Below are 16,878 nucleotides of genomic sequence, written 5' to 3' on the forward strand. Positions count from 1 at the left end.
CAGGGTATATGTAATCTGTGAGGAGTACATCAGGATATATGTAATATGTGAGGAGTACATCAGGGTATATGTAATATGTGAGGAGTACATCAGGGTATATGTAATATGTGAGGAGTACATCAGGGTATATGTAATCTGTGAGGAGTACATCAGGGTATATGTAATATGTGAGGAGTACATCAGGGTATATGTAATATGTGAGGAGTACATCAGGGTATATGTAATCTGTGAGGAGTACATCAGGGTATATGTAATATGTGAGGAGTACATCAGGGTATATGTAATATGTGAGGAGTACATCAGGGTATATGTAAGCTGTGAGGAGTACATCAGGGTATATGTAATCTGTGAGGAGTACATCAGGGTATATGTAATATGTGAGGAGTACATCAGGGTATATGTAATCTGTGAGGAGTACATCAGGGTATATGTAATCTGTGAGGAGTACATCAGGGTATATGTAATATGTGAGGAGTACATCAGGGTATATGTAATATGTGGGGAGTACATCAGGATATATGTAATATGTGAGGAGTACATCAGGGTATATGTAATATGTGAGGAGTACATCAGGGTATATGTAATCTGTGAGGAGTACATCAGGGTATATGTAATCTGTGAGGAGTACATCAGGATATATGTAAGCTGTGCGGAGTACATCTGGGTATATGTAATATGTGAGGAGTACATCAGGGTATATGTAATATGTGAGGAGTACATCAGGGTATATGTAAGATGTGAGGAGTACATCAGGGTATATGTAATATGTGAGGAGTACATCAGAGTATATGTAATATGTGAGGAGTACATCAGGATATATGTAATCTGTGAGGAGTACATCAGGGTATATGTAATCTGTGCGGAGTACATCAGGATATATGTAATATGTGAGGAGTACATCAGGGTATATGTAATATGTGAGGAGTACATCAGGATATATGTAAGATGTGAGGAGTACATCAGGGTATATGTAATCTGTGCGGAGTACATCAGGATATATGTAATATGTGAGGAGTACATCAGGGTATATGTAATATGTGAGGAGTACATCAGGGTATATGTAATATGTGAGGAGTACATCAAGGTATATGTAAGCTGTGAGGAGTACATCAGGGTATATGTAATATGTAAGGAGTACATCAGGATATATGTAAGATGTGAGGAGTACATCAGGGTATATGTAATATGTGAGGAGTACATCAGGGTATATGTAATATGTGAGGAGTACATCAGGATATATGTAATCTGTGAGGAGTACATCAGGGTATATGTAATATGTGAGGAGTACATCAGGGTATATGTAATATGTGAGGAGTACATCAGGATATATGTAATATGTGAGGAGTACATCAGGATATATGTAATCTGTGAGGAGTACATCAGGGTATATGTAATATGTGAGCAGTACATCAGGGTATATGTAAGCTGTGAGGAGTACATCAGGGTATATGTAATATGTGAGGAGTACATCAGGATATATGTAATATGTGAGGAGTACATCAGGGTATATGTAAGCTGTGAGGAGTACATCAGGGTATATGTAATCTGTGAGGAGTACATCAGGATATATGTAATATGTGAGGAGTACATCAGGGTATATGTAATATGTGAGGAGTACATCAGGGTATATGTAATATGTGAGGAGTACATCAGGGTATATGTAATCTGTGAGGAGTACATCAGGGTATATGTAATATGTGAGGAGTACATCAGGGTATATGTAATATGTGAGGAGTACATCAGGGTATATGTAATCTGTGAGGAGTACATCAGGGTATATGTAATATGTGAGGAGTACATCAGGGTATATGTAATATGTGAGGAGTACATCAGGGTATATGTAAGCTGTGAGGAGTACATCAGGGTATATGTAATCTGTGAGGAGTACATCAGGGTATATGTAATATGTGAGGAGTACATCAGGGTATATGTAATCTGTGAGGAGTACATCAGGGTATATGTAATCTGTGAGGAGTACATCAGGGTATATGTAATATGTGAGGAGTACATCAGGGTATATGTAATATGTGGGGAGTACATCAGGATATATGTAATATGTGAGGAGTACATCAGGGTATATGTAAGCTGTGCGGAGTACATCTGGGTATATGTAATATGTGAGGAGTACATCAGGGTATATGTAATATGTGAGGAGTACATCAGGGTATATGTAAGATGTGAGGAGTACATCAGGGTATATGTAAGATGTGAGGAGTACATCAGGGTATATGTAATATGTGAGGAGTACATCAGAGTATATGTAATATGTGAGGAGTACATCAGGATATATGTAATCTGTGAGGAGTACATCAGGGTATATGTAATCTGTGCGGAGTACATCAGGATATATGTAATATGTGAGGAGTACATCAGGGTATATGTAATATGTGAGGAGTACATCAGGGTATATGTAATCTGTGCGGAGTACATCAGGATATATGTAATATGTGAGGAGTACATCAGGGTATATGTAATATGTGAGGAGTACATCAGGGTATATGTAATATGTGAGGAGTACATCAAGGTATATGTAAGCTGTGAGGAGTACATCAGGGTATATGTAATATGTAAGGAGTACATCAGGATATATGTAAGATGTGAGGAGTACATCAGGGTATATGTAATATGTGAGGAGTACATCAGGGTATATGTAATATGTGAGGAGTACATCAGGATATATGTAATCTGTGAGGAGTACATCAGGGTATATGTAATATGTGAGGAGTACATCAGGGTATATGTAATATGTGAGGAGTACATCAGGATATATGTAATATGTGAGGAGTACATCAGGATATATGTAATCTGTGAGGAGTACATCAGGGTATATGTAATATGTGAGCAGTACATCAGGGTATATGTAATATGTGAGGAGTACATCAGGGTATATGTAATCTGTGAGGAGTACATCAGGATATATGTAATATGTGAGGAGTACATCAGGGTATATGTAATATGTGAGGAGTACATCAGGGTATATGTAATATGTGAGGAGTACATCAGGGTATATGTAATATGTGAGGAGTACATCAGGGTATATGTAATCTGTGAGGAGTACATCAGGGTATATGTAATATGTGAGGAGTACATCAGGATATATGTAATATGTGAGGAGTACATCAGGGTATATGTAAACTGTGAGGAGTACATCAGGGTATATGTAATCTGTGAGGAGTACATCAGGGTATATGTAAGCTGTGAGGAGTACATCAGGGTATATGTAATCTGTGAGGAGTACATCAGGATATATGTAATGTGTGCGGAGTACATCAGGGTATATGTAATCTGTGAGGAATACATCAGGGTATATGTAATATGTGAGGAGTACATCAGGGTATATGTAATCTGTGAGGAGTACATCAGGGTATATGTAATCTGTGAGGAGTACATCAGGGTATATGTAATATGTGAGGAGTACATCAGGGTATATGTAATATGTGAGGAGTACATCAGGATATATGTAATCTGTGAGGAGTACATCAGGGTATATGTAATATGTGAGGAGTACATCAGGGTATATGTAATCTGTGAGGAGTACATCAGGGTATATGTAATCTGTGAGGAGTACATCAGGATATATGTAATCTGTGAGGAATACATCAGGGTATATGTAATCTGTGAGGAGTACATCAGGGTATATGTAATATGTGAGGAGTACATCAGGGTATATGTAATATGTGAGGAGTACATCAGGGTATATGTAATCTGTGAGGAGTACATCAGGGTATATGTAATCTGTGAGGAGTACATCAGGGTATATGTAATATGTGAGGAGTACATCAGGGTATATGTAATATGTGAGGAGTACATCAGGGTATATGTAATATGTGAGGAGTACATCAGGATATATGTGATATGTGAGGAGTACATCAGGGTATATGTAAGCTGTGTGGAGTACATCAGGGTATATGTAATATGTGAGGAGTACATCAGGATATATGTAATATGTGAGGAGTACATCAGGGTATATGTAATCTGTGAGGAGTACATCAGGGTATATGTAATCTGTGAGGAGTACATCAGGGTATATGTAATATGTGAGGAGTACATCAGGATATATGTAATATGTGAGGAGTACATCAGGGTATATGTAATCTGTGCGGAGTACATCAGGGTATATGTAATATGTGAGGAGTACATCAGGGTATAAGTAATATGTGAGGAGTACATCAGGATATATGTAATCTGTGAGGAGTACATCAGGGTATATGTAATATGTGAGGAGTACATCAGGGTATATGTAATATGTGAGGAGTACATCAGGGTATATGTAATATGTGAGGAGTACATCAGGGTATATGTAATATGTGAGGAGTACATCAGGGTATATGTAATATGTGAGGAGTACATCAGGGTATATGTAATCTGTGAGGAGTACATCAGGATATATGTAATCTGTGAGGAGTACATCAGGGTATATGTAATCTGTGAGGAGTACATCAGGGTATATGTAATATGTGAGGAGTACATCAGGATATATGTAATATGTGAGGACTACATCAGGGTATATGTAATCTGTGAGGAATACATCAGGGTATATGTAATCAGGGTATATGTAATCTGTGAGGAGTACATCAGGGTATATGTAATCTGTGAGGAGTACATCAGGGTATATGTAATATGTGAGGAGTACATCAGGGTATATGTAATATGTGAGGAGTACATCAGGGTATATGTAATCTGTGATGAGTACATCAGGGTATATGTAATATGTGAGGAGTACATCAGGGTATATGTAATCTGTGAGGAGTACATCAGGGTATATGTAATCTGTGAGGAGTACATCAGGGTATATGTAATATGTGAGGAGTACATCAGGGTATATGTAATCTGTGAGGAGTACATCAGGGTATATGTAATATGTGAGGAGTACATCAGGGTATATGTAATATGTGAGGAGTACATCAGGATATATGTAATATGTGAGGAGTACATCAGGATATATGTAATATGTGAGGAGTACATCAGGGTATATGTAATATGTGAGGAGTACATCAGGGTATATGTAATCTGTGAGGAGTACATCAGGGTATATGTAATCTGTGAGGAGTACATCAGGGTATATGTAATATGTGAGGAGTACATCAGGGTATATGTAATCTGTGAGGAGTACATCAGGGTATATGTAATATGTGAGGAGTACATCAGGGTATATGTAATCTGTGAGGAGTACATCAGGGTATATGTAATCTGTGAGGAGTACATCAGGGTATATGTAATATGTGAGGAGTACATCAGGGTATATGTAATCTGTGAGGAGTACATCAGGGTATATGTAATATGTGAGGAGTACATCAGGGTATATGTAATATGTGAGGAGTATATCAGGGTATATGTAATGTGTGAGGAGTACATCAGGGTATATGTAATATGTGAGGAGTACATCAGGGTATATGTAATATGTGAGGAGTACATCAGGGTATATGTAATATGTGAGGAGTATATCAGGGTATATGTAATGTGTGAGGAGTACATCAGGGTATATGTAATATGTGAGGAGTACATCAGGGTATATGTAATCTGTGAGGAGTACATCAGGGTATATGTAATATGTGAGTACATCAGGGTATATGTAATCTGTGAGGAGTACATCAGGGTATATGTAATCTGTGAGGAGTACATCAGGGTATATGTAATATGTGAGGAGTACATCAGGGTATATGTAATCTGTGAGGAGTACATCAGGGTATATGTAATCTGTGAGGAGTATATCAGGGTATATGTAATCTGTGAGGAGTACATCAGGATATATGTAATCTGTGAGGAGTACATCAGGGTATATGTAAGCTGTGCGGAGTACATCAGGGTATATGTAATCTGTGAGGAGTACATCAGGGTATATGTAAGATGTGAGGAGTACATCAGGGTATATGTAATATGTGAGGAGTACATCAGGATATATGTAATCTGTGAGGAGTACATCAGGGTATATGTAAGCTGTGCGGAGTACATCAGGGTATATGTAATCTGTGAGGAGTACATCAGGGTATATGTAAGATGTGAGGAGTACATCAGGGTATATGTAATATGTGAGGAGTACATCAGGGTATATGTAATATGTGAGGAGTACATCAGGGTATATGTAATCTGTGAGGAGTACATCAGGGTATATGTAATCTGTGCGGGGTACATCAGGGTATATGTAATATGTGAGGAGTACATCAGGATATATGTAATCTGTGAGGAGTACATCAGGGTATATGTAATCTGTGAGGACTACATCAGGATATATGTAAACTGTGAGGAGTACATCAGGGTATATGTAATCTGTGAGGAGTACATCAGGGTATATGTAATCTGTGAGGAGTACATCAGGGTATATGTAATATTACAGTAACGTTTTTATTTTTAAAAAACGAGCATTTTTGGCCAAGTTATGACCATTTTTGTATTTATGCAAATGAGGCTTGCAAAAGTCCAAGTGGGCGTGTTTAAAGTAAAAGTCCAACTGGGCGTGTATTATGTGCGTACATCGGGGCGTTTTTAATTCTTTTACTAGCTGGGAGTTGGGAATGGGAGTGTATGATGCTGACGAATCAGCATCATCCACTTCTGTTCGTTAACGCCCAGCTTCTGGCAGTGCAGACACAGCGTGTTCTCGAGAGATCACGCTGTGACGTCACTCACAGGTCCTGCATCGTGTCAGACGAGCGAGGACACATCGGCACCAGAGGCTACAGATGATTCTGCAGCAGCATCTGCGTTTGCAGGTAAATCGATGTAGCTACTTACCTGCAAACACTGATGCTACTGCAGAATCAACTGTAGCCTCTGGTGCCGATGTGGCCGACACGATGCAGGACCTGTGAGTGACGTCACAGATCTGCACTGCCAGAAGCTGGGCGTTGTGAAGAGAAGTGGATGATACTTCTCTTCAGAGCGCCCAGCTAGTAAAAGTAGTAAACACGCCCCGATGTACGCACATAATACACGCCCAGTTGTACTTTTACTTTTCAACACGCCCAGTTGTACTTTTGCAAGCCTCATTTGCATAAATACAAAAATGGTCATAACTTGGCCAAAAATGCTCGTTTTTAAAAAATAAAAACGTTACTGTAATCTACATTGCAGCGCCGATCTGCTGCAATAGCAGATAGGGGTTGCAAAATCTGGTGACAGAGCCTCTTTAAGTCTCCTAATAAGTGTAAAAAAATAAATAAAAAAAAGTTTAAAAAAAAAAAGATTTAGTTAAATAAATACAAATTATTAGGTAATAAAATCAATAAATCGCCCTGACTCCCTGATCAAGTCCTTTATACTTAGAAAAAAAATGAAAAAAACACTATGCATAATAGGTTATCGCTGCGTTCGTATCGGCGTGACCTATAAAAATATCATATTATTTATCCTGCATGGTAAACACCGTAAAAAAAATAAAATAAAATAAAAAACAATGGTTTTTTTCACGTTGTTTCCCAAAAAATTTAATAAAAAAAGTGATCAAAAAGTCGCAAGTACCCCAAAATGGTACCAATAAAAACTACAATTTGTCACGCAAAAACAAGCCCTCACACAGCTCTGTCGCCAAAAAAATAAAAAAAAGGTTATGGCTCTCAGTGTAAAACATATAAAAACAATATAAATTTGTATAGACCATGTAAAAATTGATCTGAGAGGTGGTTCGTTAATAGAAAAACTGTTAAAATTGGAATCCAGATGGATCTGGAAACTAAACCCAGTACAGCCTAATGGTCTAAATGAAAATCTGGGTTTTGCAGCGTTCCTATAGGGGTGTTAGGATCTCTCATGGCGTTGGTTTTAACTGTTCAGCAAAGTTCGTTTCTAACTTTTATCTGTTTTTAGTGTTGCAGATGGCCACTTATGAACGCTTTGTGACCTAACATTTTGATGACTTTTGAGCCTATGACAACTTTTCATCCAATCTTCAAGCAGCCTTTTCAGGAACGCACCTAAACTTTTACGTTATTGGTACCTATGTATAAATGCATGGGTATATGGTCTCTATATCCGTATAATTGGGTTATTGACGTGTTTTTTCTCTTCTGTGTTGGAGCAACATGAGCGGCCTGATCATATTACTGTGTCACATTTATCTTGTGCACTACTTAGATTATTGTATTATTTTCTATATCTTTTTTTACACCTTACGCCTTTTTTTTTTCACACATTTCAGGTCTGCAATATATCAGATATCCATAACACGCATATACACAATATGTTTTCATACTATGTACGTGCTAATATATGTGTGTGTATATATGGGGAATCTTTTATGTTTATATTTTTCATGTGTATAAATGTATTTATTTATAATGATTGTACTTTTTGTATATATATTTTATATATTTATATACTAATTCTACACTGTGTATTTGATGATTTTTTTTATATATATGTATATATATGTATTCTATTTTTGTATTTCATTTGTATGTGTAATATATGTTCACCTGTATGTTCACCTATATATGTATATATTCACAATATATACATTGTATTTAATCCTGTTACAAATCAATATTGTATATTCTTTGTTTGTCATACTAATTTATCTTGTATACTGATGTTAAAATCTATGGTTGAGATACTATATACACATATTTTTATATCTATTTTTTCAATATTCTGATATTCCAATAGGGCAAGTATAGGGACAGATAAACAAACAACAAATGATGTGTATATGCAAACAATATAAAATATATATTTCTTTCTGATTTATTTGGCCAGGATTAATGGTGTCCTCAGTGATGAGAAACACAGGCAGATATTTATCCATCATGTAATACTAAGCCTAGTGCATGACCGGAATCATAGATCACCTTGTAGAGAACTTCTAAGTGCAGTCACAGCTCCCTCAGGTCCTGCACTATGTATAACACATTGTCTGACGTGTTACTGTAATGTAGAACTAAGGAGGAACCTCACCTTAACAAGCCTCCCAATTCACTTTCTAATGTCATTATTACTGACCTCTGGTAACACCTCCTGGAATTTCCTCCTCCACTTCACTCTTACACGGTTGATCGCCCCTCACCCGCTCTTCTTCTTCATCCTCCACTTTAATGTTAGTCAGATCTTCCCCCTGATTTCACATATGTAACAATTCAGTACAATACAGCAGAGACTGCGAAGAATCTAACAGATCAACATAAGAAACCACCAAAATCTATGACCACATCTATGACCACAGGACCAAAAAGCACCACACCCCCCTATATAGATCTGGTATACGGCTCAGCTTCATCTACCTGATGATTCTCTGGGACATTGTGATTTTCCTCTGGACAGTCCTGGGAATACAGAGGACTGGGACATCTCTCTGGTGGATTTCTCCTATTGGATCCATCTGTAGGAAACACACAGTGACTGAATACATGACTACTGTATATCTACTGTATATCTGTCTATAGATCAGACACTTCTATGTTTATATAACAGAGCCGGAATTACAATGTTGAGGTCCTCACTACTTGTGCCGTGGTCTCTACGCCTTGTAAGCCGCAGGCCTAAAGTAGACTGTGGCCTAACAGAGCGAATGGTGGGGCGCTGGCGGCTCCCTGCTCCGCCATAGTATTTAACTGTATCTACGTTCTATGGACACGGATACACATGAAATTGGCGGGACACAGGACGCCTCTATTTTAAGAGTTCCCCGACAGCCCAAAAGTGTCAGAGCGTCACCTGCTTATTAGCCTCCTAAAGGCTGTGTACACACCCGGAGGCAATATTTTCTTTACTTTTTATTAATATATATTGGGTTTAGATAATTAAACATGTTTTTTTTTTAAATTGACTTTTATTAAAACTTTTTTATTAGTTTTTACGATACAGCTGTTATGTCTCAGTGAATGATCCAGCTCCTGTGTATAGAGGAGAGATAACAGCTGTATTGTGAAAACACGAGGAAAAAATGTTTAACTAAAGTCAAATGAAAAAAAACAATATAAGCTTTTACTTATCCAATTGATTTTCCGGAACACGTTGTACTTTATATTAGAGGTAAATTTAGCTTCATACATTCTGTGTTACAGTTACTAAGGATGAAAAAAGACACAAGTCCATCAAGACCAACCTATAATCCGACCGTGTTGATCCAGAGGAAGATAAAACCCCCATGAGGTGGATGACAATTGTCTAATTAGGGGAAAACTCCTCCCCGACTCCAAATCTGGAAATCAGAATAAATCCCTGGATCAGCGTCCCATCTCCAGAATCTAGTACCCATAACTTGTAATATTAAAGAGAACCTCCGATTATACTGACATTATATAGGAAACTATTATACTGCCGGAGTGTGCCGATAATCGTCTTTCTACATGACTTGTATTACCAGGTTTACTTCTGACTACAGCACAGACTGCCCATAGTCCTCGCTGCCGGCTGCCCATAACTCTGCATTAGGAGACAGCGCGTCCTGCCCGTCTTCATGGCTCCTGTATCCAGAACGGCCGCCAGCGCTGTACAATGTAATGTGACCTGTAATGCAGAGTTATGAGCAGCCGGCAGCACGAAACACAGGGATCTAATGTCATGTAAAAGGAGCCGAAATTGTGGAGCTCCTACATTACATGTCACTGTACACACGTGTATATGTGCTGCACATGACGGTATTAAAGAGAATGTGTCGCTAGAATTCTTTTTTTCTTTTTTAGTTAAACAATCATTATTTGAGTGATTACACATTGTTTTCATTTTTTCACAAGTCAGGAAATATTATAAATTAGATTCTAATTTATAACATTTCCATATGCTGGTCACTAGAGGGAGCAGTTCCCAAAATTGCAGCATGGTCAATGTGGTAAAGCAACCACATTGCTTTATGCTGCAAATTTGGAGTAGACACACTCGCTCTAGTGTCCTCACACAATCCCCCCTCCCTTATTCTAGCTAGTGCCAGGAGAAGGAGGGGGTTGAATCTTCAAACCTCCTACACTGTGTGCCGCCATTTTCGGAGCAAAGTAGTATTACATGAACATACACGAACATAACTTACCTGCTCCTGCCACCGCCGCCGCCTCTGCTCCTATTCCTTGCGTCTTCGCTGTAGAATTCCCAGCAGTGTCACCTCTCCAGTCAGCAGCTCCGTCATCTTGTAGATCAGTTCTAAGATCTTCTTCTCATGTATCCGGGAGTGAGGGGGAGGCTCTGTGATGGGGCTCTACAACATTACTATTGCTGCATTGGTGACATGACACATAACTGCCCATATTGGTGGCTGATCTTCAGCTTCTTGACGTCACTTGGAAGGTCTGGACGCTGTTATACAGGACACTGGATTCTTCCTATTATGTATTGTCCCTTCCCTATGTGTGACTTGTTCTATAATGTAGAAAAGTTTACCTCTCCGCTCAACAGGTAGATGATCTCCAAGGTGAAGTCTAATATTCTTCTGCTCATCTCATTCCTGTCCTTGTCCATCCTTGGTGGGTCATTCAGGAGAAGGAATGTTGTGGAGCAGAAGATGAGAAAACTGGTGGATCTGGAGGATCTAGTACTGCAGACGTCTTTATGAGGAAAGGAGAAGATGGAAATCATACAGGGGACAACATCATGTGTGACATACAGAACCTCACCTATTGATCATTGAGAGAAACATCTTCTCAGAGCCGTCACCCCATGGAATAAAGGGGTATTCCCAACACGGACATTTCTCCCCAGGATATGCCAGAAATGTCTGATAGATGCGGCTCCACCTCTGGCCGTGCTCGGCTGTTTCTGGACCTCCTATACAGGTGAATGGAGAGAGTCGTGCACATGTGTGGTCACCCCTCCATTCATTCTCCACCTGGATGTAGTCATCGCCTCACCAGGCGGGTCGGGTGACCCCCGTTCTCCACACAGAGGTGGGACCCCCATATATCAGACATTTATGGCATATCTCTCAGGTGAGAAGAGTAAAATGAAGACATTTTCCCTCAGACAATGAAGACCTGACTCCTGACAACCTGACACATGGCGGATACTGGGGAGACATTGCTGACACCTCATAAGACGTGGTTTTTAGTTATGTACAAAAAATAAACATTTATTTTTAATAAAAAGTGATCAAAAGCTACAGCTCGTCCCACAAACAACAAACAAGTCCTCACTCGGCTCCATTTACGGAAAAATAAAAACTTCTGGCTCTGACAATTTAGCGACACAAAACAAATATTTTTTAACGATTCGTTTTTCTTTGTAAATGTCGCACATCATGAAAAACTATAGAAATGTGTTATCGACGTATTCGTATCGACCGCAGAATAAAGTTATCATGACGTTTCTACCACACAAAAAAAACAAAAACATTGGAGGAATCAGAATTATTTTTTCCTATTTCACCCCACAAAGAAGTTTTTTTCCATTGCAGTGACATTATGTGATACTTTATATGACGAACGGGCCTGGTGGTTAAGGGGTTAACCTGCGGGGCGGATTATAGACACGCAGGATATCTGATTTATACCGCGGATTCGCTGCGCATTTGTTACAGAATTGCCCCATGAAGTTAAATGGAAAGTCAAGTTCCGCAACAAACGCCATTGTTCCCAGAATCCTCTGCGGCTCCTCCGCGTGTTCACAGCAACGCTGCAGGTTACACATATATATATAAAAATAAAAATAAGGCGTCATGTGACCCCTGCAGCCAATCACAGACGGAACATTCGCTACGTGTGAACATGTGAACGACATTAACAAGAAATGTATAAAAGTCAGTGAATAAGTTGTATGTAGCGAATATTATGTCATTACAAAATACGACTCGTCCCACAAAACACCCGACCACTACAAAGACCAGAAATAACAACTTACCCCAAAGAGGCCGGCACTGGAGGGGTTAAATCCCGGCTAGGAGTCCAGTGGGCGGGGTCACTCAATGATTGACAGCTCTCTGTATACACACTCATACAGGGCAATAGCTGAAGTACCTGTGATGACGTCACCACCACGCGACCGGGGCGGAGCTTATCGGTGGAAAGAAGTGGTGGATGAAGGACCTGCGATAATGATCACGTGACATGAGGGGCTATGATCTGTGAGGGGGCGGGGCTCCTCTGCTATGTGGAGAAGTGATGATGATCACTTGCTGTGTAAAATGATGGCGCTCTCGTAACATGTGGGCGGAGCTCTGTGAGGGGCGTGACCATTCGTCATCTCCACTGATAAGCCCCGCCCCTCCTGACACGGTCATGTGGGGGTGACGTCTTCACAGGTCCTTCAGCTGTTGCCGTTTATGAGGTGGAGCAACATGACTTCTGGTCACCGCTGTTGTTTAGTGTTCTCTCTGTTATCAGTCAGGAGAGTTCCCATGATGCAGTAGTAAGGTAAGGTTATAAAGGGTCATTTCTGTCCGTCTTTGGTGCGTTTTTGTTTGGCACAGTGTTTGTAATTATTATTATTCTGAGTGCTGTAAATATGAAATACAGGAGGGTTTAACCCCTTGGTGACATGAGATCTATAGTATTCTGTTGTACGTGCGCCGTCACATTAGAAGGAGCGGAGCCTGCACCGTACACGACTACTGACAGCCGCCTGCAACCGCCAAGATCAGAGACAGCGCAATCCCGGGTGTTTAACCCCTCAGATGGCGTGATTAATAGTGACCGCGGCATCTGATCAGTTAGAGATCGCGGCTTCCTCTGTCCTCCGATGAAATTGCGCGATGCTGACCGGTTACCATTGTCATACGTGTTTTTTTCTTACAAAAAAATGATTTCAGCATTAAAAATAAGTAACGTAATCTCCACACCCGTTTAAGGTCAAAATTATTAAAATACCAAGTTATTTAATCGGCAGAAAAAAAGAATTAAATCAACGGAAAATAGAAAACGTTCTGTCCCTCCCAATACGGCGACGCAAAACCATTTTATTTTTTGAACAAATCGTTCTTTCCTTGTAGAAGGTAAATGCATAAATTTGGTGTTGCCGAAATCGTATTGACCCGGAGAATAAAGTTATGTAAATTTTTACCGCATGGTGAACGCCGATAAAACGAAACCCATAAAACAATAGGATTCACAGTTTTTTCCGCTATTCCAGCCCACAATATTTTTTCCTCTTTCCCAGTACATTAAAGGGGTTTTCCCACTATCAAACAACTGTGACCTCCACCTAATAGGTCATCAGTATATGATCTGTGGGAGTTTGACACCTGGACCCTGCACCAATCGGCTGCCTCCGTGTACCAGCCGTCCATGTTGAAAGCAGCTGCTCCGGTCACGGAATAGCGGCCGTGCTGCAATACTGTTCAAGTGAATAGGAGCAGAGCTGCAGATCTACAGAACGGCCGCCCTGTAGTGGTCGGAGCCATTTGCTTCCGGCTTCAACTACTGCATACTGTACAAAACCTCTGGCAGCTGATCGGTACGGGGTCTGGGTGTCGGACCCTCACGATCATATACTGATGACCTATCTAGTGGATCATCTGTTGTCTGATTGTGGAAAACCCCTTTATAAACGACATCACGTCCCACACAAGACATGTTCTCATACGGCAATGTCACCGGAAAAACAAAAATGTTATGGCTTTTGGAATGAGGGAGGAGAATGAAAATTGGCTGCGTGTCCAAGGGGTTAAGTACATAACAAGACCATAAACATTAATGAATGACAGACTGGTCCAGAAGGAGAGACCCTGCCCGCGTAGACTGCACTCTACAAGATAAGGAGAGACCCTGCCCGCGTAGACTGCACTCTACAAGATAAGGAGAGACACTGCCCGCGTAGAGTACACTCTCTACAAGAGAAGGAGAGACCCTGCCCGCGTAGACTGCACTCTACAAGAGAAGGAGAGACCCTGCCCGCGTAGAGTACACTCTACAAGAGAAGGAGAGACCCTGCCCGTGTAGACTGCACTCTACAAGAGAAGGAGAGACCCTGCCCGCGTAGAGTACACTCTACAAGAGAAGGAGAGACCCTGCCCGCGTAGAGTACACTCTACAAGAGAAGGAGAGACCCTGCCCGCGTAGAGTACACTCTACAAGAGAAGGAGAGACCCTGCCCGCGTAGAGTACACTCTACAAGAGAAGGAGAGACCCTGCCCGCGTAGAGTACACTCTACAAGAGAAGGAGAGACCCTGCCCGCGTAGAGTACACTCTACAAGAGAAGGAGAGACCCTGCCCGCGTAGAGTGCACTCTACAAGAGAAGGAGAGACCCTGCCCGCGTAGAGTGCACTCTACAAGAGAAGGAGAGACCCTGCCCGCGTAGAGTACACTCTACAAGAGAAGGAGAGACCCTGCCCACGTAGAGTGCACTCTACAAGAGAAGGAGAGACCCTGCCCGCGTAGACTCTACAAGTTAAGGATACATTAGGTGAGGGTAGAAGCTGTTCATTTGGTGGAGTAGTGGCAGCCGGGTTATTTCAGGGTGTAAGCTTTTCTGAAGAGGGGTGATCAGGTTACTAGTGAAGTTTTGGATGGTGGGACAGATCTGATGTATTGGGCTAAAGATTTACAGATTATGGTGGGATGCACGGGAGAAATATAGACGATTATGTGAGGAACAGATAAAAGGAGAGCAAAGAAGGTCTTGTAAGGACTGGAGATTACGTGTGGGGAGGGATCAGGAGATTAGGGCAGAGCTGTATGGAGGGGACAGGTTGTGGACCGGATATTTTCTGGGAGATTAGGGCCCAGTTGTATGGATGGGGGACAAGTTGTGGACTGGAGATTGTGTGGGTAGGTATTGGGAGATTAGGGCAGAGATGTGTGAATGGGACAGGTAGTGGAATGGTTATATTGTGGTAGGTATCGGGAGTTTAGGGCAGAGCTGTATGGAGGGGACAGGTTGTGGACTGGAGATTACGTGTAGGCAGGTATCCGGAGATTGTGGCAGTGATATATGGAGGGGACAGGATATTGATAGCCTTGCATGTAATTTCTAATTTAGTAGGTAATGGGTGACGAGTGACCGCAGAGGGGGAATGAGGGGAGAGGTAGATTTGCAGCAGAGTTGAGAATGGGTAGGAGGGGTGCAGTAGTGTTAGATGGAAAGCCACAGAGAAGGATGGTGGAGTAGTCTAGACGGTAGATGATGAGGGCATATACAGTGAAGGAAATAAGTATTTGATCCCTTGCTGATTTTGTAAGTTTGCCCACTGTCAAAGTCATGAACAGTCTAGAATTTTTAGGCTAGGTTAATTTTGCCAGTGAGAGATTATATAAAAAAGAAAAGAAAATCACATTGTCAAAATGATATATATTTATTTGCATTGTGCACAGAGAAATAAGTATTTGATCCCTTTGGCAAACAAGAGTTAATACTTGGTGGCAAAACCCTTGTTGGCAAGCACAGCAGTCAGATGTTTTTTGGAGTTGATGATGAGGTTTACACACGTTAAACACACAAAAAAATGGGCTCATATGGCAATTATAATAGAGGGCTAGGTGCAATGTGGTTAAAGCATCCTCCCTAAATACCAAGAAAAGGCAACTCCTATGGATTCATATATAAACAGAAGGAGATCAAGGAGCTGGATAGCCAAATATAGTAAAATTAAATACCTTTTTTAACACATAAATACACATAAAATTTTAAAAGATACTAAAGGACAAAAGGACTTTGTAGTTCCAAAACAGCACAACAGGAGAGACTCCCAGAAGTAATCTAAGGGGTTCAACAGCACACTTGATCGACACTCTTGGGCCATTCACTATGGGTAAGACGACTTTTTGAATAGAGGGGTGGTGGCTGATTTTTTAGTCTGTGGACCTGTTTTTCAGGTGATTCATCTCCACTCTTCACCCTGTTCTTTGTATGTGAAGGTTGCACTTGTATTAGGATATAACTATGCATCCGTACCATTAGACATTGTGCCCTTGTCTCATACTTCGTACCTAGATTGTTTGTTTATCTTGACCTGGATTACTTCTGGGAGTCTCTCCTGTTGTGCTGTTTTGGAACTACAGAGTCCTTTTGTATCTTTTAACATTTT

The 16,878-nt window shown here is 40.6% G+C and overlaps 1 protein-coding gene and 2 long non-coding RNA genes across 4 annotated transcripts in view; 2 read left to right on the forward strand and 1 right to left on the reverse strand.

Annotated features, from left to right (window-relative positions):
- LOC142679441 (uncharacterized) overlaps window positions 1-7,865 on the forward strand; it is a 27,428-nt gene extending 19,563 nt beyond the window's left edge. The window contains exon 3 of the long non-coding RNA XR_012852784.1: window positions 7,804-7,865. This is a non-coding gene — a long non-coding RNA (uncharacterized LOC142679441). The remainder of the gene's footprint in view (window positions 1-7,803) is intronic.
- The window catches only part of LOC142678443 (uncharacterized), a 14,585-nt gene extending 3,422 nt beyond the window's left edge, over window positions 1-11,163 (reverse strand). The window contains exons 1-3 of one of the 2 annotated variants that reach the window (XR_012852633.1): window positions 10,958-11,163; window positions 9,213-9,310; window positions 8,935-9,046 (exon numbers count right to left, since the gene is read on the reverse strand). This is a non-coding gene — a long non-coding RNA (uncharacterized LOC142678443). Of the gene's footprint in view, window positions 1-8,934; window positions 9,047-9,212; window positions 9,311-10,036; window positions 10,479-10,957 lie in introns of those variants that run through there. The other variant, XR_012852632.1, reaches the window with a different exon arrangement.
- A 1,849-nt stretch (window positions 11,164-13,012) lies between these two features.
- The window catches only part of LOC142662128 (uncharacterized), a 63,536-nt gene continuing 59,670 nt past the window's right edge, over window positions 13,013-16,878 (forward strand). Inside the window, exon 1 of the mRNA XM_075840138.1 lies at window positions 13,013-13,268. The gene's annotated coding sequence lies outside the window, so the exon portion shown is untranslated. The remainder of the gene's footprint in view (window positions 13,269-16,878) is intronic.

This window comes from Rhinoderma darwinii, chromosome 1 (assembly GCF_050947455.1).
Source record: "Rhinoderma darwinii isolate aRhiDar2 chromosome 1, aRhiDar2.hap1, whole genome shotgun sequence".
NCBI classification, from domain to species: Eukaryota; Metazoa; Chordata; class Amphibia; order Anura; family Rhinodermatidae; genus Rhinoderma; species Rhinoderma darwinii.